At 41.9% G+C, this 22929-nt stretch overlaps 1 long non-coding RNA gene across 1 annotated transcript; it reads right to left on the reverse strand.

Annotated features, from left to right (window-relative positions):
• Positions 1-1848: 1848 nt before the first annotated feature.
• On the reverse strand, positions 1849-8492 carry LOC121484374. The gene is made up of 3 exons (XR_005986018.1): positions 8361-8492; positions 6560-6625; positions 1849-3738 (listed from the first exon to the last, which is right to left on the reverse strand). It is a non-coding gene; the product is annotated as an uncharacterized LOC121484374 (long non-coding RNA).
• Between the last annotated feature and the right edge of the window lie 14437 nt (positions 8493-22929).

The raw sequence follows: 22929 nt of genomic DNA on the forward strand, positions 1-22929 counted from the left end.
CCCACGATTCAGGATTGACTATGGTAAACAAAACCAAAGTCTATGAATTTATGGGGCATGGCCCCCAGGAAAATGTCACTCACATAACTTACATAATTATCTGGGTATAAAATAGAGAAGTGTCATGACCTAAAATGCCCCATGTTGTGTGAAGTGTATTCACTTAGAGACCGTACCTTTCCAGCTTACTCAAATAGCTCACCTAATGCCAGAAGGAAGGATCTGGGAAAATGTAGACACTGTTCAAGACTTCTGCTTTACCTGTCCTTTTGATTGCTTATATTCTTGAGATTATTAGCAAAACTTTACAATGGATAAAATCTCTTATTCCTGAGTCTGAGTCTGATTTGACAATCTTGTCTTTTATGTTGTCTGACTCTAATATCCTTTTTTGTAATGTCAAGTTTTGGAATCAAAGTTATGCTTGTCTCATAAAACAAGTTAGAAGTGTTTTGTGTTTTCCTATTTAGTAGAAAAATTGTGAAAGGTTGGTATTTTTTTCTACTTAAATGATTTGGAGGAACTTACCAATGCAGTCATATGGGCCTGAATAGTGCTTTATGGAAAGTTATGGACTTCCCCTTGCGGTGCAATGTGGCACAAAAGCCCCTCTTTGGCAAGACAATAGATAGGTGCCCCTTCATGAGATGCCTCCATCTTCTCTCCCTGTGGTTAGGCAAATGACTTTCTTATTGTGTTGCAGTCTGAGACTCTTACTATACCTTCTCCGGCTTCCTATTTTAATGGTCACAACCATTTTTCCAAATGAATCTCTTGTGAATCTAATCCTGTCTTTGCATGTGCTTCTTAGAGGACCAGAACTAACACATTTGGACTTTGTTCTAGCAGGTCCTAGCTGACCTATGAGTCAGCTCCATACAACTACGGCTTATTTTTAAGCTATGTTAGGGGGCAAGTCTAGAGTAGAAATTTTACTGTCAGGCTAGTTTAGTCCTGCTTACACGGTGTACTCTTCTTGGGGTCCTAGTGAATGTCTGGAGTTCTCAGTGAGGACAAGGCTGGTGGAAATTAAATGTTTCCCAATCTCATGCTGCTTTTGGGAATTAAGCTTAGTGTTCAGCAATGAACACAAAGGGATGTGGATTTCTGAAATTTCTTTCTCTGCACAACTTCCTCCTCGCTGGTACCGTGCCCTGAAAATTCAAGACATCTCAGTTTCGCTCAAGTCTCGTCTTTGCCTCCTTCACTCAGCAAGACTGCAACCTGATCCAGACTGCTTAAACTCAGAAAGGCAGGGCAACTGTAGGGTCACCTTACTCCTCCTCTATAGTGATCTGTCCTTTGCTGCCAATTGTCCAATGTCTGAAAAGCTACTTCACACATTTTTTCCCCTAGCTTCCTGAACACTGACAGCCAATCTTTTTGTAAAATTTCTAATATATGTACTTAGAGCTATATATTTCCCATAAGCATTTCTCACAGCTTCCTACAAGTTTTTATATATTGTACTTTCATTAGCATTCATTTAAAAATATTTTCTAAGTTCCGCTATGATTTATAGCTGGACTTGTGGCTCATTAGGAATATGATCCTTGAATTACAAGCACTTGGGACTTTTTTTTTTTACATAACCGATTTCTGGCTTAATTCATACGCTATATAATTTCAACCTTTGTGAATTAGTTGAGATTTGATTTGTGATCAATCATATGGTTAATTTTGGTGAATGTTCTGTGAACCTTAAAACAATCTGTATCCTGAAATTTTTGGATGTACTATTTTATATTATATCTTATTCATATGTATGGTGCCAGTACACAGGAAATAGTAGGAGCTCAACATATATAGAATCGAGTAACTCAAAAGTTTTATTTTATTTGGGCAATTCCAGACCAAATAAGAGAGGATGGTAATAACACTACAAGATGTAGGCAGAGGGACATCTGGGTAGCTCAGTAGTTGAGCATCTGCCTTCAGTCCAGGGCGTGATCCCAGGGTGCTGTAATGGAGTTCTGGAATCTGGTCCCACATCACATCAGGCTCCCCGTGGGAAGCCTGCTTCTCCCTTTGCCTCTCTCTCTGGGTCTCTCATGAATAAATAAAATCCCTTTAAAAAAACCCAAAAAAACAAAAAACAAGGTGTAGGCAGAGAGAAAACCATTTCTGGTAAGTTGGAGCCTAATTGAGGAAACAAGTTAAAGCATGACGTTTCCTCCCCATTCCAAACAATATTAATGCCAACGCTTTATGTGCTGGAAGTTATCCCAATATTTTTCCTTCCTGGTTTTCTACCAGTTTTCCCTTAATTCGTTATAAGCTCTGTATCACTAGTGCTGTGTGACAGTAAAAAACAGTATTTTAGGAAAAGTTAATGATGTTGATCTATAAAGCTCAGAGACACAAGAAATGGTTATTTTTATTTCTCCACTTCCCCCCAGACAATTCATGATTGTTTTTGAGAGATTACATGAGAATATGTCTAATATCTCTATCCAAAGGTCCAATTTTTAAAGTAGAATCATTGTTGAATCTTCCAAGTCAATTTTTATTCAACTCCGTTCTAACAGAACTATTATTAAATACATCTTTTAATACATTTAACCTTTGCACTTTACCCCTTTTGCCAACCTTGTTCTGGACACTGAAATTTTTGTTTTAAGATTTTGTTTATTTAAGAGATTGAGAGAGAGAGAGAAAGCCTAAGTTGGGGGAGAAGAAAGAGAGCGACAAGCAGACTTGGTGCTGAGCATGAAGCCAACACAGGGCTGGATCCCAGGACCCCGGAATCATGACCTGAGCCAAAGGTAGACACTTACCCGACTGAGCCACACAGTGCTGGATGCTGGAATTTTGACTATAGAAAGGAGGATACAGATTTAGATGAGGCTACGAGCACCTTCTATAGGCTTGTAAGATGCCTCTTGTGCACCGTCCTACGTTCTCTAAACTGATTCCAGCCACAGCTCTGGTGAACTGTCTGGAGCAGGTTTTGCCCTGCTCTGTGCTGATAGTGCCTCGCTTCAGGTATGCACCACGAATGTAGCTTACTGTCCTAAGGCTTCTCTGATGCAGCAGTGTGTGATGCTGTGGTACCGGCTCTCCAGTCTTTGCATCGCCATGGAGATGGAGCAGTTAACACCCCTTAGGAGCAGCCTTCAACAAGGACGAGATGCTGCTGAGAGATAAATCCTACTCCATTTCATTCTTTGGGAGTCGGTGGTTCTGAGACAAAGTTGAATAAGAATCCTGAGAAGAATCTGCACATGCTAAGTAATCTATTAACAGTGGTGGACTACTCCATAACACTATCTGTTTTGCTTGGATATTCTTTCCTTTTTCCCCTGTTCACTCCTTTCATTCCTGCTCCCTGGGATCACATTTTGAAATAGAATGTGCCTACCTTTGTCTCCGGCACTGCTTTCAAGAATAACCTAGATTAAGGGGCACCTGGGTGGCTCAGTCGGTTAAGCGTCTGACTTCTGACCTCGGCTCAGGTCATGATCTCAGGGTCAGGGGAGAGTCTGCTTTTTCCTCTCCCTCTCCAGTAAGTAAATAAAACCTTAAAAAACAAAACAAAACAAAACAAAAAAACAGGATTAGGACAATAGGTTAGGAGGATGCTGGTGGATTATATAATGCAGGAATATAATTTTCCTGGACTCTGCTTATGCTACAAAGGAACGTGCATTCAGTTGACAGCACAGTTTATGGTAATTTTGATGATTTTCCATCTCTTTTCTTTTTGAACATTCATCATCCATCCTGAAGCCTGAATGCCTAGAGAAAAAAAAAGTTGGGTTCAAATTAGCTTAAAATTGAATAGGCAAATTTTTTGTGACGCTAGCTCTAAGCAGTTTTTCTTTGTGAGGGGGCCCTCAGCAATTCGGTTGGATACTTCAATCTAATAAGGAGGAACCCTCAGTCTACTTAATCAGGTAAAGCTTTTTGTTGCTTTGGAAACAGTCATATCATATTTCTTATTCTCCTTGATTAAAAAGCTGGAGCTTTGACTGCTATAATTCCTTTTGCTAAGAAACTCAAGCATACCTTAATAATGTAAATTACTGGAGCACTACCAGGCCTACTTATTCATGAAAACTGAAGGAATACCCTGAAAGATATAGGGAGTTATTAGGAACAAATTAAAGTTGCCTGCATGTCAGCCCTGAGAAAAATGTTTACAATGATAAGGTTTTACTCATTTAAGATATTAAAGACACTACAGAAAGCAAATTTGTAAAATTTCCCTGCCCCCTCACAGGAAGTGGTTTTTCTAGTGGTGGGGAAAGTGAGACAATAGCAAATTCAATAATTAAAATACATAGCATTTCAAATAAAGGCTATAAATAAAAATAAACTAGGAAGGAAAGAAGGAGCAAGGTTTTTGTATTGTCTTGTTTAACCCACAGGTCTTGTTGAAGAAAAAACAGTTGAACAAAGATCTGAGAATCAGTCATATGGATAACTGAGGGAGGAGCATTTGGGGAGAGAGAGCGTTTGACATATGTGAACATTAGAAGATATGGTTCAAAAGGGTGAGGACAAAGGAGGCAGTGGCAGGTCACCTGAGAGAGGGGTCCTCAAGATATGCAGGGCTGTGTTATACACCGAGGGAGATTTTGAAAAACTAAGGCCATTTTGATGTTACTATGATTGGGGTGGTGGTACGGGCCTTTAGTAAATAGGCAACATTTAGGAAAGTAAGGCAGTTTCAACCAATAAGGTGGTTTTCCACATTTTGAGTGAGCTTCAAATGTCCTTCTGCTCATTCCTGTGGATTATGTTAACTTCTAAATTCCACTAATAGCAAGCTAAAATACTGGGATTAAGTCTCCACTGAAAACAAGTATACATCCTAGGATAAATATATTTGAACAAATTCAGACATGTTTTGCTAATATTTTCTTTAAAATATTTTTCTGGGGATCCCTGGGTGGCTCAGTGGTTGGGCGCCTGCCTTTGGCCCAGGGTATGATCCTGGAGTCCTGGGATCGAGTCCCACATTGGACTCCTTGCATGGAGCCTGCCTCTCCCTGCCTGTGTCTCTGCCTCTCTCTCTCTCCGTGTCTTTCATGAATAAATAAATAAATAAAATCTTATAAATAAATAAATAAATTTTTCTGCCTCATACTCTCTTTCCCTTGCTTTTTGAAGAGTTCAATTTCAAGTCTGTTAGACCACTTGCTACTATTCCATCAGCTCATTGATGCTTTGCTTATTTAAAAACATCTTTTTCTCAGTATACTTAAATTTGGATGATTTCTAGTGACCTGTCTTCAAGTTTAATGATCCTTTCATTGTTGTGTCTGACCACTGATAAACCTATCAAATAATTTCAGGTATTGTATTTTTCAGTTCTAGGATTTCCTTTTTTTTTTTTTTTTAATATTATCTGTATCTCTCTTGAAATTTCCTATCTCTTCATCTAATTTATCTTCCCTTTACTAAGATTCTTTGATGCATTTGTCGCGCTTGTTTTAAAGTCTTCCCTACTGGGATCCCTGGGTGGCGCAGTGGTTTGGCGCCTGCCTTTGGCCCAGGGTGCGATCTGGGAGACCCGGGATTGAATCCCACGTCGGGCTCCCGGTGCATGGAGCCTGCTTCTCCCTCTGCCTGTGTCTCTGCCTGTCTCTCTCTCTCTGTGTGTGACTATCATAAATAAATAAAAAAAAATTAAAGTCTTCCCTACTAATTCCAACATCTACACTGATTTGTCTTTCTACTGACTTACGACAAAGGCAGTGATCCAGAGCAGTGGGAAAAGGACGGTTTTTTGGACCGTGGTCAGTAGGATAACTATATTGAAAATAATTAATTAATTAACCCTTACTTCATATCCTACTGCAAGATCCATCCTACACAGTGAGATCTAATTGCTCAATGAAAAACAGTATGTTTTTAGATATAACATGTAACATAGATGTAAATTCTTACATGTCACATAGGTGTTTTTAGCAGGATAGCAAAGGCATGAACCATAAAGGAAGACTGATAAATTCGACTTTAATAAAAATAAAACATTTACATTTATTAACATTTAACAATAGGTAATTAAAATGCAAGCCACAAGATTAGGGAAAGGTGTTTTTTTGAGGCAGTATTTATAAAGGAAAATGGACTCACATTAGCATAAATAAGTCAACTAGAAAAAGACAAAAACCCAATAGAAAATAAAGGCTCAAAAGGTGCTTTACTAAACAAGGATATTCAAATGACTAATAATCACCTGAAAAGATGTTCTTTTCTCATTAGTCATCAGAGAAGCGTAAACTGAAACCACACAACCACCAAATGTTGGTGAGGGTTTGGAGCAATGAAAACTCACTATACACTGCTGGTTGGGATGTAAATTTAAGAGTTTGGCACTATCAACTGTAAGTATAAGCATAACCTATTCCATTCTTAGAATATATATATCTTAGAATATATATATCTTAGAATATATATATCTTAGAATATATATCCCAATGTGATATAATCTATCTATAGGTACATATAACATACAGATATGTATAATAATGTTATAATAATAATATATATAATAATATACATTATTACATATAATAATAATGTTCCCAGTAGTAGTATTTGTAATTACCCCAAACCTGGAAATAACATGAACATCCAGGATCAGTATAATATGAACTGTCCACAATAGGCAAACCTATAAAGACAGAAGGTAGGTTTGTGGTTACTTAGGGCTGGAGCTACAAGGGTAGTAGCTGATGAGTTTGGAGTTGTTTTGAGGTGATGAAAACGTTCTACAATTGTGATGATGATCTCTCTGTGATTATACTAAAGAACTACTGAATTGCACACTTTAAATAGATGAATTGTATGATATGCATTATATTCTCAATACTGTTACTTAAAAAACAATAGTTTAAAGGACAAAATGTGTTATATTCATGTAATGGAATGCCAGACAGCATAAAATAACGTAAGGAAAAAAAAAACCTGTTACCAGCAATAATAACATGGATGAATTTCAATTATAATATAAAGTGAAAGAACCAAATATTATAGAAAACTTAATGGATGATTCATTTCATTGAAATTCACGAACATACAAAACTAATCTATGCATTTGAGGATGAGGCAATGGTTATGTTTGGGGGAGAGGTTGCCTCTGACTGGGCAGGGCGATGAAGGGGGCTAGGGATGGTCTATCTCTTGATTTGCATGGTGGTTCCAAGGATATCTGCTTTAGTCCTTGAAAGTTTATGAATTGCACATTTATAGTTTGCACACTTTTCTGTATTTTGGACGTTAACAAAAGTTTCTTGTCTATCATGAATAAATAAATAAAATCTTTAAAAAAAAGAAATGTCTCAAAATATATATATATTTCTAAAAATCCAGTTATTTGTCCTATTAGTATGTACTGGAACCGGGCCTAAAGAATACATAAACTTGGGGATCCCTGAGTGGCTCAGCGGTTTAGCGCTGCCTTCAGCCCAGGGCATGATCCTGGGGTCCCGGGATCGAGTCCCACGTCGGGCTCCCTGCATGGAGCCTGCTTCTCCCTCTGCCTGTGTCTCTGCCTCTCTCATAAATCAGTAAATAAAATCTTAAAAAAAAAAAAAAGAATACATAAACATAATAGTCTTTTTTTTTTTTTTTGTCAGTTGGATTATGGAGGATTTTTATTTTGTTCTATATATTTTTCAGTATTTTCCCAATTACCATAGTGGACATATATACATTTATCGCTAGGGAAAAAAAAATGCCATAAAAACACGATTGTCTGACTTACTGTCTCACTTTTATTGTAATTCATTCACGACGTAGGAACTTTGCCCTTTTGCTCCTAGATAGGAAATCATGTGGCATCTTCGAGCCGGGCGGACTGCGGGTCTGGGGGCTTTCCTGGTGGCCCTGCCGCCTGCAGGAGCTCACCGGGGGCCGCCCGCTGGGGGGCGGCTGCAGAGCTGCAGGGCAGGGGCCCAGGGGGTGCAGAACTGGTCTGGGCACTGGGCGAGCCCCGGGAGGGGCGGGCCGGGGCCCTCGAGGAGTCGAAGTCCTTGCGGCAACACCGCGCTGGGCCTGGGCCGGGCCGGGCCGGCGGAGCGGCTCTAGCCTCGCGCCGGTGAAGGGCCGTCTAGCCCGCCCGAACCGCGCCTGTTTCTGCAAGGCCAGCAGCTAAGGGCGTTTGTTCGTTTACACACCTTGGAGAGGCCGTCGAAACGGAGACAAACCCGCGACAGGGGCCGTTCCCGCCCTGCAAGTCCTGCAAACGCCGGCCGCCGGGCCGCGGGCGGGAACCGCGTGCCAGGTCCCGGGCGCGGTTTCCAGGGCGGTCGGGCTCGCCGGGGCGGGCAGCAGCGGGTCACCGGGTCGGGCCCCCGCCCCCCGCGCCCCGGCCGGGAGGGCACGCGCTCCGCACCGCGTCAACTCACCTCGCACATCCCCGCCCCGGGCTCCGCAGGCCCGAGGCCAGGCGGCTCAGCAGGGGCAGCGGGGCTCCGCGCAGCCTCCTCCGACCCGAGCCTCCCCTCCCGCCGCCGGCCCGAACTGGCGGAGCGGCGCTGCGGGCGCGGCGAGCTCCCGGCGCCTGCGCAGTGGCGGCCGGCCGGCGGGGCTCACGGCGCAGGCGCGGCCCGAGAAGGCGGGGGGGGGGGGGGCGGCCCGAGGGAGCGGCGCGGCGGCGGCGGAAGGACGCGGCGTGCGGGGTCGGCGGCGCGGGCGGAGCCTCGGCGAGGGGGTCCCGCTGCACTCGCACGTCTGCGGCGTTTTCACCTGCTCGCGGGGCAGTTTCATTGCTTTCAGCCCGCTGGCTCCCTAACCCCCAGGATTGAGGGCTTCTCCCGCCCCACGGCTCCTCCGCGGCGCTCTCGACGTTTTAGGCCTGAGGACGGGGGCGGGGGCTGCCTTCCCTCCGAACCCCGCTCGACGCCCTGGATGCGGCAGCCGCACCCCGCCGCCCCCGCCCCCGCCCCCGTGACCGCCAAGCACGTTCTAGGCGCGGCCGAACGCCTGCGGAATCCCTCCTACCGAGGACGGCTGTCCCGCGGGCCGAACCGGGGGCCTGAGACGACGAGTGGGGAGCCCGCATGCCCCCAGCCCGCATGGCCCAAGCCCGCATGCCCCGAGCCCCCGTGCCCCGAGCCCCCGTGCCCCGAGCCCCGATGTACCGAGCCCCCATGCACTGAGCCCCGATGCACCGAGCCCCCATGCACCGAGCCCCCATGCACTGAGCCCCGATGCACCGAGCCCCCAGGCACCAAGCCCTGATGTACCGAGCCCTGATGTACTGAGCCCGCACGCACCGAGCCCCGATGCACCGAGCCCCCACGCCCTGAGCCCCGATGCACCGAGCCCCCAGGCACCAAGCCCTGATGTACCGAGCCCCCACACACCGAGCCCCGATGCACCGAGCCCCCATGCACTGAGCCCCGATGCACCGAGCCCCCATGCACCGAGCCCCCATGCACTGAGCCCCGATGCACCGAGCCCCCAGGCACCAAGCCCTGATGTACCGAGCCCCCACACACCGAGCCCCGATGCACCGAGCCCCCACACACCGAGCCCCGATGCACCGAGCCCCCATGCACTGAGCCCCGATGCACCGAGCCCCCATGCACCGAGCCCCCATGCACTGAGCCCCGATGCACCGAGCCCCCAGGCACCAAGCCCTGATGTACCGAGCCCGCACGCACCGAGCCCCGATGCACCGAGCCCTGATGTACTGAGCCCTGATGTACCGAGCCCTGATGTACCGAGCCCTGATGTACTGAGCCCGCACGCACCGAGCCCCGATGCACCGAGCCCCCACGCCCTGAGCCCCGATGCACCGAGCCCCCAGGCACCAAGCCCTGATGTACCGAGCCCCCACACACCGAGCCCCGATGCACCGAGCCCCCACACACCGAGCCCCGATGCACCGAGCCCCCACGCCCTGAGCCCCGATGCACCGAGCCCCCACGCCCTGAGCCCCGATGCACCGAGCCCCCAGCACCAAGCCCTGATGTACCGAGCCCCCACACACCGAGCCCCGATGCACCGAGCCCCCACACACCGAGCCCCGATGCACCGAGCCCCCAGGCACCAAGCCCTGATGTACCGAGCCCCCACACACCGAGCCCCGATGCACCGAGCCCCCACACACCGAGCCCCGATGCACCGAGCCCCCACGCCCTGAGCCCCGATGCACCGAGCCCCCAGGCACCAAGCCCTGATGTACCGAGCCCCCACACACCGAGCCCCGATGCACCGAGCCCCCACGCACCGAGCCCCGATGCACCGAGCCCCCAGGCACCAAGCCCTGATGTACCGAGCCCGCATGCACCGAGCCCCGATGCACCGAGCCCCCACACACCGAGCCCCGATGCACCGAGCCCCCAGGCACCAAGCCCTGATGCACCGAGCCCCCAGGCACCAAGCCCTGATGCACCGAGCCCCCACACACCGAGCCCCGATGCACGGAGCCGCATGCACCCCCATTCTTAAGATCGTGCGTATGCCTCGTATTCTTCCGTCGTTGACCGCCCCCCTCCACTCCCTGCCAGAACCTTGCTTACCCTACTGCTGTTTGTAAAAGACAAATGGGGATTTAACAAGGCTCACGGGTCGCATGTAGTTATCAGGTCTCTTGAGATCTCTTAAATTTAGAACACTTCCCCAGGCTTTTTTATTTTTTTTGGCGTGGACTCTTCTGAAAAGTTCAGTCCAGTGGTTTACCAGAATATGCTTCAGTTTGGATACTCCCATTGGTTCTTCATTATGTGATTCATGTTGAATTTTATTTATTTTTTTTGTATGCTTTGCTTGAATTCCACGTAGGTGATGTTATATTTATTTATTTTAAAAGTACCATTTAGCTTTTTAAACAAGATATTTTAAAAAGAATTTATTTATTCATGAGAGACACAGAGAGAGAGACACACAGGCAGAGGGACCCCAAGGCGGACTCGATCCCAGGTCTCCAGGATCATGCCTTGGGCTGAAGGCGGGGCTAAACCGCTGAGCCACCGGGGCTGCCCACAGGAATTTTTTTAAAAAAATTATTTATTGACTCATGAGAGACACAGAGGCAGAGACACAGGCAGAGGGAGAAGGGTGCAGGACTCCATCCCAGGACCCCAGGCTGACACCCTGAGCTGAAGGCAGACCCTCAACCACTGAGCCACCCAGGCGCCCTGAAGATAATGATTTTTATATGTCATTTTACATCTTTCTACCCTATTGAATGTCCTGTAGCTTCTGGAATTTTCCTTTGGTTCTATTAGAAATTCTGTTTTCATTTTTATATAATTGCAGTGATTATTCGTTTTAAAGCTCAAATTGCCCATCTTTTGCCCTATGTTCATTTGACGACCACAAGTGTCTTGATAGCTTCCTTGCTTTCTGATGCTGTTGGATATTGGAACATTCACTGCTCTAGACCCAAATCAGCCGTTTCTCAAAGAAATCCTCATTACTTTCAGTGCAAATCATATTTGGTGACCACAATCCATGCATTTAAGGATGTTCATGGCTAAACGGCTTGTTATTTTTCAGACTTTACAATGCAAGATCTAGGCAATATGTAGTTTTTCAGAGGAAGATAAAAATAAATCATAAGTCTGTGCCAATATTCCATTTCTAATGAAACATTATAGAATTTTTTACTTTGACTTTATCTTTCATCACTTTTCTGCTGAAACGTGTGGTACCTACTAATATTAACAAAATTACTTACTTTTTCCTATAAAATATAGTTTCAAAATAATGGTACCAATATTATAGCTTATTATAAAAGTGCTAAATGTGGTTTAATGGAACTAGGTTTAGTTTTTTCAGATTGTTTTCTAATCTAGGTTGTTTAATTGAAAATAAAATCAAGGGCAGCCCTGGTGGCTCAGTGGTTTAGTGCCACCTACAACTCAGGGTGTGATCCTGGGGTCCTGGGATCAAGTACCACATCGGGCTCCCTGCATGGAGCCTGCGTCTCCCTCTGCCTGTGTCTCTGCTCCCCCCTCCCCCCGTGTCTCTCATGAATAAATAAATAAAATCTTAAAAAGAAAAAGAGAATTAAATCCAAATTGGATAAAAACAAAACAAGACTTAAATATTTCTAACTTTTTGAGTGTGATGTCTCACTCATTTGTCTCATTTTTATTGATATAAAAATTTAAATTTATGAATTTTATTATGAACACTTTAAGCCTTATCTTGTAGACTCTGATGTCATGTTTTCATTATATTTTTCCTAGAAATTCTTGGTATCAGTTGGTATTTCCATTTAAGCCAAGCTATGTTTAATAGAAAAATAAATCAAGGTGAGAAGGCTTTCTTAATGTTTTGATAGTGATGGATTATTTTTTTATTTAAATTTTAGGTAGTGAACATACAGTGCAATATTGATTTCTGGAGTAGAATTCAGTTATTCGTCACTTACATATAACACCCAGTGCTCATCATAAGTCCCCTCCTTAAACCCATCACTCATCCAGCCCATCCTCCCGCACACGTCCCACCATCAATTTGCAGTTTGTTCTCTATTGTTAAGTCTCTTATGGTATGTTTTTTACCCCCCCATCCCATATGTTCATATGCTTTCTTAAATCCCACATATGAGAGAGATCATATGGTGTTTGTCTTTCTATGACTGACTTATTTCACTTAGCAAAATACACTTGTTGCAAATGGCAAGATTTCAATTTTTTTGATGACTGAGTAACATTTCATTATATATATATATATATATGTATAAATACACCACATCTTCTTTATCCATTCATCAGTTGATAGACATTTGGGCTCTCTCCATAGTTTGGCTATTGTTGATAATACTGCTATAAACATCTGTATTTTTGCACCCTTTGGGTAAATTGAATTTTTACTTTTGTATCATTGATACAGAATGTTATTTGTATTTTTCTTTAAGTAATTATTTTAGGTATACATGTGTCTATACGTAAAGAGTCAATTACTGTAAATGATTTTTTGTACAATTTTTTTGTCTTGGACTAAGAAATGTACTAAAATTTGCTATTATTTGTATATTTTTATTCTCTGAATCTCTTGTGGTTTCTGCTTTATGAAAGAAGCTACTGTATTATTTGCTGCATATCTTTCATAAATGTTTTATTTTCATTGTGCATTGTAGCCATTAGCATTGTCATGTGCTCTTTGTCTCAGTCATAATTTTTGGACTGAACACTACTTATTTGGATTTAAAAATCGCAATTCTTTCTTTTTATTTGCATTTTCTTGGTATACTTTTGCCCATCCTTTCTTCCGTTGGCACTTCTGAATTCTTTTGTTTTTATTTTGTAATTATTTTCTTTTATGCCTTTTAAGTGAAGCATAAGGTTGGGTTTTGCTTTGGAATCAACGAACATTTTTTGTCTTTCTAATAGCATGGGCAAGCCCTCTGCCGGTTGATGTGTTTGGTCTCAGCTATTTCATCTCATATTTTATTTATATATATAATATATAACATATTTGATGATGCTCAGTCCTGTTGAGGAAAATAAAGGAGGAGGGGCAAGGGCTATATTTCATTTTAAATAGGTGGTCAGGGAAGACCTCACTCAGCAGGTGGCTTTTGCACAAACTCTTGAAGTAGGTGAAGGAATGAATCATTTGGACAAGGGAGGTAAAATTTACCCTGATGAGAGAGAACAGCTGGAGCCAAGGCCCCCAGGCGCAACATACTGGTATCTTTTCCAAGAACAGCACAGAGGCTGATGAAGCTAGAGAGTGGAGTATGCAGGAGGACAGTAGGAGATAGGCCAGAGGGGGCAAATCAAAGAGGATCAGATAGGGCCCTGTCGGTCAGCGAGGTAACAAGACAACTCCTTCAAGAGGAATTTTGGTGCTAGATATTACAATCATATTACTGCTGCCACTCCACAGTCATAACTCAATAACTCTATAGGAATACATGAATAACTGGGTATTCCAACCTAGGTAGGAGAGGAAGCCAGGCATTTTTTTTTTAATAAAGATTTTATTTATTTATTCATGAGAGACACACACAAAGAGAGGCAGAGACACAGGCAGAGGGAGAAGCCGGCTCCCCATAGGGAGCCCAATGAGGGACTTGATTCCAGGACCCCGTGATCACATCCTGAGCCAAAGGCAGATGCTCAACCACTGAGCCACCCAGGTACCTGGAAGCCAGGCTTATAGGGATTATATAATATATATTATATATATATTTATACCCAAAATATAATTCCTATATAATTATATTTTGGATGTATATAATACATCCAATTTATGCATGAAAGTAGGTTCATTCCTGTTCCCCACTCAGCCAGGAATCTGCTTCTCCCTCTGCCCCTCCCCCACTGGTATGGTTTGTTTTCTCTCTCTCTCAAATGAATAAATAAAAATCTTTTTAAAAAATCTATAATATTTTTCTATTTTACATGTGACCCCCCCGAACACATCAGCTATAGCTTCACAACTACATCTTTTCACTATTTACCTGAAGGTGTGAGTTTATAGGGAAGCATTTTTACAATGAGATGTACCAGTGAAATGCATCTTGGCAAAAAATATTCAGAAAGCATCAAAACATTAAAATTCCATACTGGGAAATAAAATAAAAAATAAAAATAATAAAAATAAAAATAAAAAATAAAAATAAAAATAAAAATAAATAAAATAAAATAAAATAAAATAAAATAAATAAATAAAATAAATAAAATAAATAAAATACAATTCTATACTGGGAAGCTTGACTAAAGGCCAGAACATGACACAGGAGTTTTTTGAATTCTTTTAAAAAGTCAAGTATTTGGCTTAAAACACTTTTTTTTTCCTTTTTATAAAGGCATCTGTTGTTTTAACAGAAAACTGTGTATCGGGGGGTTGCACAAACTCTTGAAGTTTGTACTTGAAACTCTTGAAGTTCATACTCCCAATGAAATGGGATGGCAGTGGTATGAGGTGAGGGGAGTGGGCAACCAGAATGGTCTGCAATCCTGAAAAACAGTGTTCAGGAGTCAAGTGGATGGGAACAGAGAAGGGACAAACTTTTAGTATCTGCAAGATTACTTCTTCCTTGTCTCTGTGTCGCACTGGGCCACATTTTAATTTTCTCCTTCCTCTTTTTCTTTCTCCCGCAACCTTCTTCTTAAGCCAAACTGTCACAGTGAACTGCTGCCTGAGTAACTCACAACTCCTATAGAAAACTGAACAGTGCATTGTAAAATAGGACACAAAACAAAAGACTTCATCTGAGAGCTGAGATCATCAGTGGGGGGTACACAAGCCCAGTGCAGCAATTCAACAGGGTTTCTGAGAGCCTGGGACACTTTCCACAATTCCTGGTATGCTAGTGCCCCCTGCTGTTCATGTGAAGGCACTGACTTAAGAAATGAGTTTTTGTAAGATTCTGTGTTTTAGTGCAATGTTGGCGTGCAATCAGAAAAAGTCAGAACACGCGGTTGCAAAGATTTGAAACAGCAATTTAAGCCATAGCTTTCTAAAAAGCTGAATTTCAAAGACATCACAGAGCTGCTCCCCCCCCAGCCCCCTGATGTGGAAAATGTTGAAGATAATGTTGAAAATAAATTTTTGAGTCAGTTTTTTAGCTAATAGATCTGGTTTCCTATTTACATTTCTGAGGGCAGCAGAGCACAAGGCAAGTGAGGTAGTTCAGAGGAATGCTGGAAAACTGAAAGCAGGACGAACGCACAGAAGGTGGAGGGCAAAACGTACAAAAGGAGGGGGTGATGAATAATTTATATTCAAGGAGGGTAAGGCAGTTCAATCCTGGACATAGTATCGTTTGCATTCCTCAGAGAGTAGGGTGCAAACTGGCCTGTATCCACAGGGTAGCCAGCACGGGTCACTTTTGAGCCTTCAGGTCTCTGCTTCTTGTTCTTAGGTTTGGTCCTGGAAACTTCTCAGAACCATTAGGATGTAGACTTGGGGCCCCTGAAGCAAAGCAGAGCACATAATCCTTGGAGCTGATTTCTTGGCTTACTCTGCAATTTCTAAAGAGGTCAGAGCTATCTCCTGGGTGGAAGTCAGATGTGTGCATTTGAGCACAGGGTTTTATATAACAGGTTCCAGGTTTCAGACCTTTGGCACCCTGTTCTGGGCTTCAGACCTATAGCACCCATGGGCTGCGAATTGCCCAGAGTTTCCAGTAGGATTGAGTAATAAGATGTCAGGATCCCCTCTCACTCAGTGAAAACAGCTTAGAAGCTTGAGGCCTTGCTTCAGCTTTTGGCTTTTGTTCAGACAATTTCTCCATGAGGAATATGATTAAAAAGAATATTTTAATATTTAGAAAACTACATGCATACTTACATGCAAAATTACATCCTGTTATGATAAATCTAGAAATCTAGCCTGAGCTACTCTTGAAAGATTTAGTTTTTACTGTAAAGATCAATAAGGCTGCCACTTCTAAAACTTAAGTCCCCACTTCAAAGGCATAAATGATGGATTTCAAGAAATAAGAATGAGAGGATATTTACATGATTTATTTCAGTAACAATAAGCGGATTCTTTAATGTTTGAGGTAGTTACAGTCACAGTGTTGGTCTTAGTGCTCATAGCATTTTTCTGTTTCTCTTGTGTAACATCTTACTATTTATTTATTTATTTACTCCCTTCAATTTATATTCTCCACTATGGCAGGTGCTAAAGATGTTGCGAAAAAAAAAATAGGATAGACTACATCCTTAAGCTTTTTATAGTAATATAGAAAAATGTAGAACAATAGTATGACAATTATGGAAGAAGGAGCCAAGAGTAGAAAAATAATTTTCCTATTCCTTTCCTTTTAGCATTTTATTCCATTCCATTCCATCCCATTCCATTCCTTCTCTTTACTTTTCAATTTTATTTGTGTTTCTATTCATTTTATTTGTTTAGATTACAAATTAGGAGTGCTGGCTATTTTTAAATTTATTTCTGTACTCCCCAGTACTGCAGCACTTAATATATTGTTTGCATATATTTACAATTAATATCTGTTGAATGAATGTGAGTAGTTACTCAGTTGTGGTCTAGCCCTGTGCTGCCTCTGAGTAAACAGATGTACATTTGATTTCAATAGAGGAGAAGAATGAAGTTGGGGAAAATTACGTAGACCTGGAAGGAAAGTATTTAGGAATATTTTTGTGTCCAAACTTGTAGGGGTTATGAGAAACTTTTTTAATGAAAAAAGCTAGAAGAGCACAAAAATTCCACCCTATAAGTACCCGAGGAAACTGCTCTTTTAATGATTTATTTAAAACAAGATTTTATGGTGCAAAAATGTGCTTTTTAAAAAGATTTATTTATTTATTTTAGGGAGCGAGAGACTGCAAGCCAGCACACAGTGGAAGGGGTAGAGGGAGAAGGAGAGAGAAATGCTAGCTGACTCCACGCTGAGGGCAGAGCCCAGTGTGGGGCTCCATCCTACCACCCTGAGCTGGATCCTACCACCCTGAGATCATAACCTCAGGGGAAACAAAGATAGGAAGGCTTAACCCATTGCACCACCCGGGCTCCCTAAAATGTGCTTTTACTACAGCAGGGAGGAGGCGACTCGTGGGCAGAAAGATTTGCACCTCTTTTTATGATTTTCTTATGTTGCTAATATATTTGGATTTTTAACATTTCTGTCTTTGCAGTTCGTTATCAAATCTTCATATATACACTTACTGAATATAGGATAGAAATCTGTAGTTATTCATCAGTCCCAGAGAGCAAACATAATGTCTGTCTTTCAAAAAGAAATTGAAACTCAGTTATTTCTCTTTTTGAATCAAGAACTAACATATCAGTTGTTCAGCATACAAAATTCATAGTATATTAGAACCTGCTTTTTGCCACCTTAATTGTGCAATTCAAACAGTCTGCTCCTATTTAATTGTTCTACGTAAACTAGTGAATACCAATATCTAACAAAACCGTGGGCATAAATAGTTCCAAAATTTCATTGAGTTGCTGAGAAATGGAGCTTCTTTTAGTGCGCTATTGGGGTAGTTATATGTATTTCCCAAATGGTAATGCAGAATTTTATTTATTCTGTTAATTACTAATATTTGAGAACATTTATAATATGAATGGGACTTCATCTAAGAGAAGTTCGAATTATACATATTTACATTTCAATACTGGGTATTAATAAGAGACATAGTCAAAATGATTACGGTTACAATGATTATGTCAAAAACGTATAATACTTCCTTGGTGGTTGGCTACATACTATTCATTTTGGTGTAAAATTCTTTTGCTGCACAAATGACTAATAGGACTATCTCTTGATGCTGGGGTGGCCTCTTTCTGGTGTTAGCATAGTTATCTGTGATTGTATGAACATAGCTGAGTGAAGAGGTACTCATGTGACTCTAATTAAGAGTACAAGGAGGGGGACCTCTGGGTGGCTTAGCCGTTGAGTGTCTGCCTTCAGCTCAGGGCCTGATCCCAGAGTCCTGGGATCGAGTTCCACATGGGGCTCCTTGCCTGGAGCCTGCTTCTCTCCCTCTGCCTGTGTCTCTGCCTCTCTTTCTGTGTCTCTCATGAATAAATAAATAAAATATATATTTAAAAAAAGAGTACAAGGAGGCCTGGGTGGCTCAGTGGTTGAGCATCTGCCTTTGGCTCAGAGTGTGATCCCAGAGTCCTGGGATCGAGTTCCACATGGGGCTCCCTGCATGGAGTCTGCTTCTCCCTCTGCCTATGTCTCTGCCTCTCTCTCTCTCTGTGTCTCTCATGAATAAATAAATAACGTCTTTTAAAAAATAAATAAAATACAGTTATTGCCAACAATTTTTTTTAAGCCTGTGAGCTTCATCCATCCTAATTCCCACCACCACTTACTGGAAAACAGTTGCAAACTTTCTGGGAGGAGTCTATGGAATCTTAGAAGAGAAGAAAGGAGGCAGCGGTGGGCCGAGCTGCAGGCTCCTGCACCAGCCCGAGGGCCCTGGGCCTTCGCCTCTCTCCTCTCTCTCACCTGCGGCCCGGGGCTGCACCTGCGCAGGTGGGCCAGGTGGGCCTGCAGGCGGCCTGCAGTCCCTAGAGGTGTGAGCGGCCACTTGCAGGACCCCAGTTGTTTAAAGCCCCAGAGAAAATCATGGAAACTTCCCCATTGCCATTCCTAGAAACAGCCATTTGTGCTTGGGCTTTGTTCTTTTCATAAACTCCCAATTAGGCTTCATGTTTCTCGGATGGACTTCGAGTCCTGAATTTTGGCCCAACTCCCTGGGCTTAAACTACTGGGCTCAAAAATACTGGGCCATTGCATTGCTTGCCTGCCTCCTTGTGACTATAGTAATTTGTGATGTACTCTTTTTTTTTTTTAATTTTATTTATTTATTCGTGAAAGACACAGAGAGAGAGGCAGAGACATAGGCAGAGGGAGAAGCAGACTCCCTGCATAATAACTGTATTTGAAACAGTGGGAAGGTCTCCTTGAATTCTAGAGTTTTGGGATTCTTCTTCACATCAGACATCGCCTAAAAGGATGTTTAAAAAACTGCCAACTTCTGAGTTTCGTGTGTGAGGTGGCTTCCTGGCTAGGACAGTCCCCACAGAGCGGTTATAAGCGCTGCATTGCGTGTGGTGCCCTGCAGGTGCTCAAGAGGGAGAACAGCGCTGACCGTGTTCCCATCCTCGGGTTATTTATAGTAGAACGTGAAATAAAATTTTAAAAATTTTAAAACACAGAATTAGAAGAAAAAGTGAGTAACATAAGTTGCATTTTGTTTCTATTTCAGTAAAATCTCTCTGGAGAGGCTTGGTTAGTATATGGTGCTTAAAATTGTGGTAGCTGCCAAGTTCATCTCATGTGAACCACCTGAAAAGTTGGAATTCGTGAATATAGACTTCCCCTCTACACTAAGAAATCTGCCTCTCTTTTGCATTTAACCCCAGATCTTCTCTGTCTGGATGACTGAAAATAATGGAAATTATTAGAGCTCCTTGTAATTGATCACTCTTGCCAAAGCCAGATTGATAGATCTGGCTGGGATTTGGGGGAGAAAAAAAAAAAAGAAGTCCACATGGCTTTGCAAATAAAAATAAATGTGCTACCGAGGTGCTGGAAATATATCATTTAATAGTCCTGAGAGACATCACAAATAATTTATGTATGTTTTAAGCTGGTCAGTATGAGGTTTGTTATTTAAATGGCCTCTTTTCTCAATTCAAATTGCCTTAGGCTTCCGGCTATTTAACAATATTTTGTATTCATGAGCACTTCTTTTATAATTGATGTGGATGTTTGCTTACAGCCCGACTCTAATTTGTAAGCTGGAAAGTTCATTTATTTATTCATTCCACATCTATTACATATTTACTGTGTGACAGGTATGATGGTAGTGATTAGTTTTTAACTTAGTGTTAAAGCTTACTTATATTTTTGTAAGCCTTATTTGCCTAAATTCTAGGAAATCACGTATAGAGAACAGAACAAGGCGAGATCAAGTGGGCCTATCACACTTTCGCTAGATTTCTATTGTGGTACATATCACACTCCTTTTTTTTTTTTACATTAATTTTGCCTGCTGGAATGAGGACAGAACATGGTCTGAGTTTGATCATCACGGTGTTCTCAGTATGTAACCCAAAACCCAACAGAGACTCAAAAAGGGTGGTTTGGATAAATACAACACCGCATAAACACGCACCGCTTTTTCTAAGGAATTTTTATTTTCATTGGGTGTTCAGGCCATTTCGCACTGTGAGATATCTTCCCCTAGGAAAAGGCAAAATCTTTTCACAGGAACCTTTGTTATCTAAATATCTTCCTTCCAGAACTTGCCTGAATATCGATCTGAGGCACTTTGACATCTTCGTGAAATCTGATTCAGGTTGTTTTTGTAATAATTAAGACCTTCAGGTTTGGAATGAGTGTTTGTTGACATGAGAGCAGCTATTTTATACTGATCTTAAGAATATTTTCCAGTTTGCCTGTTAGGTAAAAACAAGCTTTGGAGAAGCAGTTCTTGTCTGGAAGATGCTGATGGTGGGCTCTCTGAGAAATCCTTCTTATTCATTCAGCATTAGTTGCTTTCTGTGTATTCAGTGATACATTTTAATATCTACATAAATACATTTTATGAGTGCTTTGAGTATGAAACAATGCTGAAGGAGACAGTAGTCATATGCAGTCAGGGGGTTATTTAATTCATGTCAATTCTTGATCATTTTCATTTAAGTTGAGAGTCAATGGGAGTAGTTTGGAGTAATATTCCTGGCGCTTCATTTATCAGAGCTCCTACAGAATTATCATTTACTGTTGGGTAGAGTGTGCAGTTGCACAAAGAAACCTATCTAAAGGGTACACTATACCATGGTATAAATACAGTTTGAGTATTTATTGTGGCAATTTTATGGCAGAGGACAGTAAAGTTTCTTGCTCTCGTAAAATTAGTATGACACATTTTCTGACAAATGGAAGTCAGATATCTTGAGAAAGAAGTATCTTGTTTTTTTAAAAAAATTTGCACAAATGCTCTTTACAAGTTAGCGGCAAACCGAGGTTGGACAACATACACAACTCCCTTGGTCTTCGAGTGAAGTTATTAATACTTACCTTGCTAAATTGTTTGAAAGCATTAGACATGCCTGGCACACAGTCAATATTCAGTAGATGTTTTTGAATGACTCTGAAAGCACTGAGGGTAATGTTTGTGCTAAAGGTTTGATAAATTGCTGCTCACTTTTGTCTTGAATGAGAGGTTGGGTGGATATGCAAATAATTGTATTTGAATCTTTGATTTGTTAAGTGTTTCACAATTTACCTCTAATTACTGCGTGAAAATGCCTAAAATGTTCCTAACAGGTGTTTGGGATCCTCCTTTATTTTCCTGAGGGATTCACATCCAACGTAAGGAAACTTAGGACTATGTGACCTCCTAGTGACTGACTCATGGTTGAACTTCTTTTAGAATTCTAAAATGTTAGAATCCTGGGTTTGGATTTCTCTTTATTTATCAAATGTGTGTTAATCACTTAGTCCATGGGAATAATTGTAGTATGCACTAGGGCTCTAAAGATAAATGAGATACTATTGTTGAGAAGTTACATATCTTTGTTCGAACATATCCAGGGACTATTCACAATTACTAAATTGATTTTTAGGAATTGGTCTTATGACAATTCAAAATTCATCCTCTTATAATTTGCATTTATTGGTGTTAGCTTTACTCTTTGAAGCACAAGAACTAAGTTTGATTTTATATATATATGGAAAAATATATAAATATATGTATAAATATATACATGTATTATATATAAATATATTTTTTCATATATATATATATATATATATATATATATATATATCTCTTCAAGTTAAGCATCACTGTTTGCTGCTACTTTTCCTCAAGCCTCTTCTCCATCTTGCTCACTCACCTGAATACCTTCCAGGTTGTCTACTTCCCTTACAGATGTGTGATACCCACCAGGGTTTTTCAGGGCTCCAGGGGTCACTGACTAAAACAGGATACAGCAGGGAGATCACTTCCTACATTTGAGATACTGTCCCTCCAATCTCTGGCATGATTTATGTTCATAACTGAGTGATCAGCATGTGCTATAAGATGTCCTATTCCTACCATATTAACAAGAATTGTATTTGTTTTGCACATGTTACCATATACAGTGGTTTTGGGGAAAGGATAAATGACCTCCCTAATTCCTCGTGGTGCTTTTAATACACTGTTTTCTTTTTTTTTTTTTTTTTTTTAAAGGGAAGGCTTTATTTTTTTTTTTTTTTTAATTTTTATTTATTCATCATAGTCACACAGAGAGAGAGAGAGAGAGGCAGAGAGAGACACAGGCAGAGGGAGAAGCAGGCTCCATGCACCGGGAGCCCGACATGGGATTCGATCCCGGATCTCCAGGATCGCGCCCTAGGCCAAAGGCAGGCGCTAAACCGCTGCGCCACCCAGGGATCCCAATACACTGTTTTCAACAATTGAAATGGGAACAATAATGAGGACAACTTTGCTTAAGTTCCAGACTATTGAATTACCAATTGTAAGTCATTTTTGGTCTAGGTGATTAAAGTCACTGTAATTC

The sequence above is a fragment of the Vulpes lagopus genome, chromosome 1, assembly GCF_018345385.1.
Source record: "Vulpes lagopus strain Blue_001 chromosome 1, ASM1834538v1, whole genome shotgun sequence".
In the NCBI taxonomy this organism is placed as follows: Eukaryota; Metazoa; Chordata; class Mammalia; order Carnivora; family Canidae; genus Vulpes; species Vulpes lagopus.